The sequence below is a fragment of the Triticum aestivum genome, chromosome 5A (genome assembly GCF_018294505.1).
Source record: "Triticum aestivum cultivar Chinese Spring chromosome 5A, IWGSC CS RefSeq v2.1, whole genome shotgun sequence".
NCBI lineage: Eukaryota > Viridiplantae > Streptophyta > Magnoliopsida > Poales > Poaceae > Triticum > Triticum aestivum.
In genome coordinates this window covers 447,796,550-447,807,069 of record NC_057806.1, presented here as the reverse complement: position 1 = coordinate 447,807,069, position 10,520 = coordinate 447,796,550, and the positions used below count along the sequence as shown (strand labels likewise).

The window sequence follows — 10,520 nt, the reverse complement described above, 5'->3', positions numbered from 1 at the left end:
CAGAATTTATTTTCTCAACTTTCTATAAAATAGTTCCATTCTTATCCCGCCACCTCAATTTCTTCCTACGTAGTCTAAATTTGCTCTGCCAGATATCAATGTTGGATCCAGCAAAACCAGTGTTCCAGACTTTGTGAACCACCTCATCTCTCTCTCTCTCTCTCATATCTAAACAAAGGGGTTTTATATATTAACACTCCCATAGTCAAGAAACAGAGGAGTATAGTTAGTTATCTCTTCCCAAGGTAGTAATTGTTAAGAGATGATATTCGTTTTCCTAATCTGAACAGATCAAAATCCTATCTAATGTTTTAAAGGTGGGGGTCATCTAAATTATTGCCCCACTTAAAGCTTCTCTCAATAAAGGGTAATTCTCTGAGGCCAACAAGTTCAGTAGTGACATTGAACACAAAACTCTCATGCCCAACTATATTAGGCTTATTTTTTGCCAGAGCTTTTCCTAACAATATTGAAATCTTCTCTTACCACACAAGGCAAAGTGTTTTCTGCTGGACTGTAGGGAACTCTGCAAGGAAATCAACTTTCCTCTCAGGCTGAGCATCACCATATACGATGATTATATTATAGGTCAAACAGACCTTTCTTTAACCATAAAACAACATTCTAACATGATAATCTCCATGGTCAGCATCCTACACCTCCAAAGAATCCTCATTAACACCTACTAGGATGCCTCCAGACCTACCCCTAGGAGGGCAATGGCATCTAAAGTTCCTACCTCCACAAAAGGAGTGTAATTCATTGTTAGAAAAGTGATCTTTCATAGTTTCTCGTAGTCGCGGGAAATTTCAAGAGTGATCCACCACATAGTTGCTAATAAACTTGTTATTAATATCCTCCCTACTCGTTCAACATTCCAAAAGAGGCATTGTATTTTATAGCACCGGTTTTTTACCACTGCCATTCTTCCTATCAACAAGGATGTCTTTTCTCCACCTAGCAACAGTAGGTGATATAGCATCCCTGTTTATCTTACAAGTGAAGACATGTTTTTTTAATTATCCAAGTATTTCTCCTCAATGTCAATGCAGTACTATCTCTGTTTATCTTACAAGTAAAGACATGTTTTTTTAATTACCAGTGTCAGCAAGACGTACGGTGAGATGTATGAAGGGCCTTCTTTATCCTTAGCTCATTACTCCCTCCATTCCTTTATGTAAGGTGTATTATTTCCGGCACGGTGACCAAGGCACATAATTATACACATGTTACGACGAAATTAACCTTGGCAAGATCATTGATTAGCGGCAACTAAATCTTTAGGCAAGGAAAGTAAGAGATAAACACAATCAGGAGAGAGATACTTTCCTCTTTTCTCTTTACAAGAAAAGATACATGCAATGAGGAGAGATACTCTCCTTCTTTTGAAGGGGTAATGATGGAATTACGAGGAATTAGAAGAAATGCACCTTACATTGTGGAATTTTATCAAAAAACAAATACACCTTATATAAAGGAATGGAGGGAGTATATAACATCATATCTAATCTAGTAATTTCCCTTTTTTTCTTCATGAAAAATCAATATTATGCCCGATCGTATCAATGGTATAACCTGGGATCAATCCCAATACAAGAGACATGGTTAACAGAGAGGGGTTATTATCAAGCAGCTCGGGGATAGATGAGTTACATACTTACATGATCGCCCATTGCCGCTACCATGATCATCCCTTGCCGCTGCCCTCTCCATAGCCACACCTTCAACCCTCAGGTCATACTTGTCTTTGAGCCTACTGCATCCCCTACGAACTGTTCCGGCGTCACTCACCCCTTCAGTTTGACCATCGTCCCCAAGAAGAAGCTGGTTTCATCCATACCATGTATCCGCGCAGTGATGATGCTTTGTTTGTTGTCCATCTGTGTCATTCCCTCTGTCGACCAAAGCAAAACCTGGCAGCAGTGAGTAGACCATACGTACGTGCATGGGCTCCTCCACTCAGGGAGGATTTGGATATAGGAGGGGCAAAGAAGCAAGGATCAAGTCTCACACTCACGAACATACATTTTTGAGTAACATCACATGTATAATTTGTCTTAGTTATACAAGTCGCAACAATAAATGTTGTGTATTTCGCAAAAAAACAATAAATGTTGTTAGACTGTTTGTTTAAATTTAGCTATGCACACATTTATCTATAAGATTATAAAAGTTACTCCCTCAGTCCCATATTAAGTGTGGAGAGAGTAATAATTTGCATTATTCTTAATTCCTCTCAAGGTTAAACTAGATAATATTTTATAGCTAAATGGAAGAACAGATAAATTAGATCTATATCTCATCTCAATAGATGTAGTAATTAACTATTCTTATGAATTAAGTTATTTAAAATTGGAGCATCAAAGAGTAGATTAGCTGTATGTATGTACCTTTAGAAACGATAGCCAGAGAATTCGCTTAACGGCGCCATCTGCGTGGGGAATGCCGGCGACGGCAAAAAGAGGCCGCCGTTGCAGGACTACTAAATGGACAGATATACATAGATGCTCACAGCAGGTCTCCAATCTCTTGGCGTCCCTCCGTCTCCGTGTGCTTGTATGTGATTGTGGACGGCGGCGAGGCGAACGGCGGCAAGTGGCCACGGGAAGTGCACTAGACCTAGACTCCCATATAGCAGCGAGACGCAGATACACGGTCGATCTGATCGGATGCCGATCTGATGATTCTGATTGATGGCAGGGCAAAACAAACGGCACAGGGCAAAGCCACGATGTCACATGGGCTGGGCTTTTAGTTCTGTGCGTTGATCAAGCTTGGGCCAATTAAGTTAATTATTACTCCTGGCCATTAGCACAGCAACAGTACGTACGTAGATAGTACCACACTGCTCGCTGAAAGTTGTTGGGGGTGCGATCGGTTGGGGGGTGTCTAGCCCCTGCTCGCACCCCCCTGTCTCCACCCCTACCTCCACTCCACTGTGGCGTCCCAAACCGGCGCACAGCGCCACCGGCTGCGAAGCCGCGGATGCATGTGCGACCCGCAGAAGCAGTGCACATCATTCAACCGCTTCCCGATCGCCAGAGGCAGCCAAGGCAAAGGATCGGCCAGCCCATCCGCCCGCCCGCGACCACCCCCACTCCGGCCGGTTCCCCCGCCGCTACAGAACGGCGTCACGTGCCGCTGCGTGCCCGCCCCGCCTGCCAACGAGAAATTTATCAGTATTGGGCGGGCGGTGACAAGCGCGCCGCTCTCATTAATCGCGGCAACGCAACGCAGACGCAGGCGGCCCCTCTCCACCGCCTGCTGCTCGCTCGCAGCGCAGCGTCGCTGGGCTGCGTCCTGGCGCTGCCGCGCACTGGCCCAAGCAAGCATGCGCCAACTTATGGCTGCTGCCGCTGCTGCTTCCGTCTATTTTGCCCCTGTCCCTCCCCACGTTACGCCCTGGCCCGCTAGCCCCGGCGCCTGCTTGCCCGGGATCTCCGTCCGTCCGCAACCCCAAGCCCCGCCCCTGCTCGCTCGGATTTGGAGTCTGATCTGGACGGGCGTCGCTCGGATTTGGAGTTGGATCTGGACGGGCGTCCGGTCTTAAAAATCGTCGGTTCGATTAGTCTCCTGCGTGCTTACACAGGCTCACGAGTCGCGTGTACCGTGCACGTGCGATCCACGGGCTGATTAGCCGAAGCTCGTTCGGTCCAGCGCGTACGAGCGCTTGATGGATGTGCAGCTCACTTAACTCGCCATGCTCGGTACAACAGTAGCACCAAGGGCGCGTGTTGCAGACGAGTAGTAGGGTAGTCCTGGATCCATACGGCCTAGCGTGTACAAGTACGCGCACGCCGTGAACAGTGGTACAAAGCAGAATAGTCGCCCATCGTGACGAGCTCTACGTCCGTAGACTTGCATGTACAGTACAGCATTCCTAGATGTCGCACGATACGTATATGCAATGCATGGTACAGTACAACGCAGGCGCGCTCGCGTTAATTATTAGGCCGCGGATGGTGACAAGCCCAAGCTTTCGTCGGCATGCAACGTACAGTACCCTCCTTTCGCAAAAAAAAAAAAACGTACAGTACCCTCGTCCGTCATATCGGGCATACGTACATGATGCGCCTCGTGATTCACGATACGTGCTTTGCGCTCGCGCTCTCTCTCTCGTCGGCGAGAGCCTGCGCACAAGCTTCTGGGCGTTGATGTAGTAGTAGTACACGAGATACTAGAGACATATCGGCAGTTGGTGCGCAGCAAAGCCACAATCTGCCGAGCAAAGGCATGCACGCAGAGTGAGGAGTGAGGAGTGAGCAACTGCATGCACGGAGGGACCCACGGCCGCGCGCGGCGCGTCAGGCTCGTCACGCCAGCCGGGGCGACGTCAATTATTGCCGGAGTCATGCAGCAATCACGACCTCACGCCGACGGACTGGACACTTAAGACGGGCACGGGCGCAGACTGTTCGACAGAGAGAGAGAGAGGTCGCAACACCCAACGGGGCTCGTAGCCCGTGCGGCCGGCCGTGCGTGCCCTCCTCCTAGCGACGGGCGGTGGTAGGGGCCACGGCCGCGCAGGTGACGCACGAGGCGTGGCCTCGAGCGAGCGGGCCCGCCGGCGATCGATTTAATAGGCGTGCATGTCATTCGGCCCGCCGGTCGGTGCCGCAGGACGACTCGACGGTACTGTACTGTAGAGAGGAGCGGCGGCAGCATGCGGCTACGTGACGGGGCCGTCAGGGGAGCCGCTTCCCGGCCGCTGGCACTGTCGCGGCATGCCGTGTGATTCGCGCCCTCCTCCGCCGCTGGCTGGCTTGGCGAGCTGACACGCACTGGACAGGACCAGGGGCACAGGGAGGGGCGGGGAGCTCGTCGCGCGATCTCTTTTCCCGTCTCGCCCGCGGTGGCGCATGGCCGGTCCCATCGCAGTTGCTTTTATTGGGAAGGAAGGAGATCTTTTGGGCGCGATTCGCTCCCCCGTTCCATCCACCCGTCAGGTCCGGCTCGACTCGATCGGCAACCCTCCCCGGCTCCGGAGTGCTCCCTGCTGCTAGCACTGCACTGCAGTCATGGGCATGAAAAAGCCAACGGCGGGGATCCGAGCATGCGTCGACATCGCCTCCAATCATGCAAAACGTTTTTCTTTTGCACATGTAGTATATACACTCAAGACTCAAGCCTCAGCAGCACAAATAAAAACTTTTAAAATTCAAGAGGAAGGAGGGAGAGAAACTCGGCACTCTGGTCCAGGAGTAGCGTGTGTGGCGTACGTGACCGGGAACGATGGAAAGGAGAGGAGGATACGGCCATGTCTCGCTTCCAGGAACAGCAGCGGCAGCCATGCGCGGGCCTTGACAATGATACTACCTACCACCACCCGTCACTATTGGGATACAACCACACGGCACAGCGGCAAAGACGCATGTATGGACCGTCGACTTGATCGAGACAAGGCGCACGCAATAGCCAAAGGAAATATTGTCGCGGACGGCCATGTTTCAGTGTGAAATTACTACGTACGTACAGTATACAGCAGCGAAGTTCTTGCCCGCGTGTTTTCAGTTTGGATACAGAATACATCTTCCAACCACGTTCGGAAGATTGCCGGTTCGGTGGCCAGCATAGCAGCACTAGCAATGCATGGACGTCTTGTTGCGAAGAAGCATCCTCTTCCTCCCGGGCCTGCAGTAGTACCAGTAAAGCCAAGCCAATGCAAGCACACAGCCTGCATTGCACTCGGCTTTTGCATGATTGATGTAGTAGAGCAGAAGCTGAAAGATTGATGCATACACACATGTAGAGTAGCAGCAGAAGCGAGAGGCGAGAGGCGAGGCCACTCATGGAGGGCATGCAGAAGCAAGCGACACAGGCCCGGTGCCCCCATTAGCATGTTGGGCAATAGGGGGACGCCGGGCCTGGAGGCAGCACGGAGCGCGCCAAGCCTCCTGCTAAAGCATTTATACGTGGCGAACTTCGAGGTGCATGCATGCATGCAAGCTTGGGGTGGTGGTAGTACGTGTACTTGCCCGTGATTATGGGCGGTACCGGCCGAGATCCCGCCCGACGATCCTCGCAGCACGGTACTGGCCGTCGCCGATTCGCTACCCCTACCGGTCAATGGGTACGCCTGCCTGCTACTCCTCCTCCTAGTAGAGTATATTATGCGTGCATGAGTAATGGCGAATATGGGGCGTGCAATATGCTCTGCCATAACTGGCCATTACTGGCCTCCTCATCCTGGGTCAGACGCGTTTGGTGGCGGGAAGTTATGGCAAGGGTCGAGGAGAGGAGAGGAAGAAGCTCGCCCAGGCCCAGCGCACCGCACCGCGCCGCACGGCCGGGATCTTCGAGCAGATCTGCCCGCCCGGAATTTATATTACAGAACTACGGCCGCTGGGCTGCTGCTAGTGCTAGGTGGTGATAATGGACCGATGATGTGATGTGATGGCCACGCAGGCTTTGCTTAACTGAGCAAGCAGTACGCTTACTGTACTTGGCAGAGTCCTGGAGCGCATCAAAAGAATTCGTCCACAGTGCTGCTGCTGGGATTTCGCTCGTCCGTAGGCTGGGCCCTTCGTTTTCATTTCCTGACTGGCTGATGATGATGATGATGGCGGATTCGTCGCTTTTTGTTTTTGTTTTTGATTTTTTTTTGAGGGGTGTAACACACTTTATTAATCAAAAGCCACAGTTTGTGGAATACAGTTTGCATGGGATTAACAAGCCATACATGGCGCCCCTGCTGAAGAGAAAGAGCTGATCTAGCTATCTTGTGAGCGTCACCATTCGACGCCCGCCCCTCAAACACAAATTTACAATTAAACGCAGAGGCTCTCAGGCCAATCTCTGTCAAGATCGCACCATATCTACCCATATAACCCTTGTTAATATCATTGACCACCTGTTGGGAATCTGAAGCTATGATGAAATCATGGATGTGCAAGTCTTCAGCCAACGACATCGCCTCCCGGCATGCGATCGCTTCCAGAGTCCCGACATCGTCGACACCTCTTATCACTAATGCTGAACTGCCCAGGTACTGTCCGTGGTCATCTCTGCAAATGGCTGCCGCTGAACCTCCTCTGTTAAAATTCATTACGCCGGCATCAACGTGAATTTTGGCAAACCCTACTGGCGGTGCCTTCGGACTAGTTGTGGGTGCTTGATTATTCTGTCTGGAGCTTCTCGCCTCGCCCATTGGCTTGCTTACACCCAGGCTCTGCATCTCGCTTATAAATCTCTCAACAAAACCATGGGTAGCATAAGGGCTCTGGAAATTTCCTTCATGAATAGCTTGTCGGCGAGCCCACCATATCGCCCAAAGTGTAACTGCTAGTTTGACAAAAGAAGCATGCGACAACACTTCCATCATTGAGAAGAGCCAAAGTTTGGCGTTCGGCTCCATAGATGAACTTAGCTGTTCCACTTGATCTGCATCTGCTAGAGCCCAAACACATCTCGCCGAGGTACACTCCAGCAATGAGTGACGCCATGAGTCCGGCGCACCACATAGTCCACATGAACTCGTTGTTGACATATTTCTGTGTGATCTGACATCCTCTGTGGGCAGAGATTGCTTAGCAAGTCTCCACAAAAACATCCGAACTTTGCTGGGCACTTGCACTTTCCACAAAAGCTTCCATGCTGAACCTTCCGAGTCCGTACTTGAGGAGCCCGCTGTTTGCTCAAGCCATGCCTCTCTCCTCCTCCTGGTGGAAACCAACATAGCATAGGCAGACCGTACCGTAAATATGCCGGACTTTTCATAATGCCACGACCAGAAATCTGCTATATTTTTTGTGCATAAAGGTATTCTCAGAACGATAGGAATATCCATTGGCATGAGTACCTGTTCTAACTTATCCCTATTCCATGTCGCCGAGGTAGCATCAATGAGCTCCGAAACATGTACCGGCGGGTGAGTTACCCTGCTCCCGTACGGACGCAACATCTCCGTGCGAGGCAACCAGTTATCGTTCCAAATATTTGTGGTTTCTCCATTGCCAATACGTTTGATCAGTCCTTGCTTCAAGACCTCTTTGCCTTCTATAACAGCTCGCCAAATTTGGCTAGGGTGGCTTCCCAGTGAAGCTTCCAGAAAAGGCGTGGTTGGGAAATATATGCTCCTCAAGATGCGAGCACTTAGAGATTCAGAATTTTGCAATATCCTCCATGCTTGTTTAGCAAGCATCGCCAAGTTAAAGAGTTCAAAGTCTTTAAAACCCAAACCACCCATATTCTTGGGTTGTGTCATTGCCTTCCAGGACACCCAGTTGGGCTTGCGTTGTCCATTCTTGCTTCCCCACCAAAATTTCCGAATTAGCATGTTCAAGTGCTCGCACAGCCCTCTTGGATGTTTGAAGCATGACATAGAATAAACCGGGACAGCTTGGGCTACTGCTTTAACCAAAACCTCTTTTCCTGCCATGGACAAGTTTTTTTCAATCCAGCCTTGGACTTTGTTCCACAACCTATCTTTCAAATATTTGAAGGCTCCATTCTTAGACGTACCAATATCACTAGGCATACCAAGATATTTTTCATTCAAGGTTTCATTTGGTACGTGCAGTATCCCTTTAATTTGCTGGCGCACACTGTCAGGAACTCCCTTACTGAAGAAAAGTGAGGACTTGTCATAATTTATCCGCTGCCCCGAAGCTTGACAATAAACATCCAAGACATGTGGCATTCTTGAGCGAGAGAACAAGGTAAAGGCCCAACTGAGCCTAGCCCGCTTGGACATGTGGCCCGCGAGGGACGCGGAGCCCGCATTGGCCCGTATGATATCCCGCTTCCCCGGAGGTCCCACCGGCGGCGGATAAGCCGCAATGATGCGTGGACGGGCCCGCAAGTCGGGCTCCGGCCGACAGCACGCCAGGCGCAATCATTAGTACGGTCGCGACCGCTCCGCCCGATCTCGCGATGGGCCCCGCAATTATTTCCCCTTGATTGGCCCGGTTCCGCCTTGCCTCTCTTTCGTTCTTGGCGGGTCGGGTCGGGTCGGGTCGGGGCTGGGCTGGCTGGAGAGGCTCGGAGCCCGCTAGTAGCGTGTACCGTACGGGAGCCGCGTGGTAACGTGACTGGAACGGGTCACGCCTGCCGCTGGTGGATGGCGACCGGCGATGGAATCCAATGGCCGCGCCCGTAGCGTCGACCGGTCTCCCGTCATTGCTCACCGCCGGTGGTTTCTTTGGTGGGTTGGTAACAGAATGCAGCTGCAGTAAAAAACCATTTGTTAAAGAATACTACTGTATCCACCGCAACGAAAAAAAAAGAATACTACTGTATAACAGTAAGATCATTTGTTAAACCATACGGAGCGTGGCCATGGTTGTGAGCACGAGTATTTTCTCAACCCGAATCCGTCGACGAGTGGCAGCTACCGACCGGCGCTGGTTGCCGAGTGGGCCTGTGCCGCCTGGTCGTCCATGGCCCCGGCGAGCACGCCTCCGGCCGGACAAGCCGCCCATGATTGCCCTCGTCATCGTCTCGCCGTGCACCGTCGCCTCATCATCACTCTTTTCTCTCGCGGCATGCCCTGGTCGGATGAAATCATTCCGTGGACATTTTTCACTCACGGGCCAGCAGTGCCGGCTTGATACTATGATACGATCCATGCATGCTGCCTCCCTGCCTGCCAGCCAGTTCGCGCAAGCATACATGACTATCACTACGCTGTCCCAAGGTCCACATCACACAGATGTTTCAAGCTAGGCCAAGCTCAGTTCATGCGGAAATTTGAGCTGGTAAATAACAGCGGAAAGCATATTCTAGCGCTTCCTCTCCCGTCTAGGCTTTGGCTGAACTTGAACGTGCGACCGATATAGGTCTCGATTATTATTCGCCCTTGCTCAGCGGTAGTACTGCTACGAGTTACTATTTCCGAACGATGGGGCGTGCGAGCGTAGACCTCCACGCCGGCAGGAACAGTTCCCCGGAGACCAGCCTGGCAGGGGCAGCAAACGTACGCCCATCGGCCCATGCCTGTCGTCGACGACAAGCCCGGGGCGGCATTAACTTCCACGGGAGACCGACCAATCATGCGGAGGCTGTGCGTGCAATCACTAGCGCGGCTCGATCGGCGCCCCGGCCCGCGCGCGCCGGTGCCGCATGCCATGGCTGGCAATGGCAAGCGGCACCGTACTGTAGCACGCACTCGAGCAGCCAGGACGAGCCTAGCCGCGTGAACGCCAACAGCACCTGAGCCGCTCGCGTGACGGATCACGGGCTCCCCCCCATGCACAATCATGGCCGTCATTATGCCGGGAATGACCCCGTGAGGCGCGAGAGCGACGGCGAAACGGATCGGCGACGCAACGGCCCCGGCCTACGCGGCGCGATCATGATGCTACGCGCAGTACGGCCACTCCCGGAGAAGTACGCGCAGTACTACTACGACATTAACGTCAAGCTGCTGTCCTGTGATGAGACATAACCAGGAAATAAAGCTAAACACGACGGGGAGGGAACACATGATTGCGGACGTCAAGCAGCACGAGGATTGGGCTGGTGCGGGCGGGCGTGCGTGCAGCGCGGCAATCATGTGGATCTCGGCGAAGGAAAAGCTTGAA

The 10,520-nt window shown here is 51.9% G+C and overlaps 1 long non-coding RNA gene across 1 annotated transcript; it reads right to left on the bottom strand.

The window, feature by feature from the left end:
- Positions 1 to 1,302: 1,302 nt before the first annotated feature.
- LOC123107133 (uncharacterized) lies at positions 1,303 to 2,782 on the bottom strand. Its single transcript, XR_006451594.1, has 2 exons — positions 2,391 to 2,782; positions 1,303 to 1,894 (listed from the first exon to the last, which is right to left on the bottom strand). It is a non-coding gene; the product is annotated as an uncharacterized lncRNA (long non-coding RNA).
- Between the last annotated feature and the right edge of the window lie 7,738 nt (positions 2,783 to 10,520).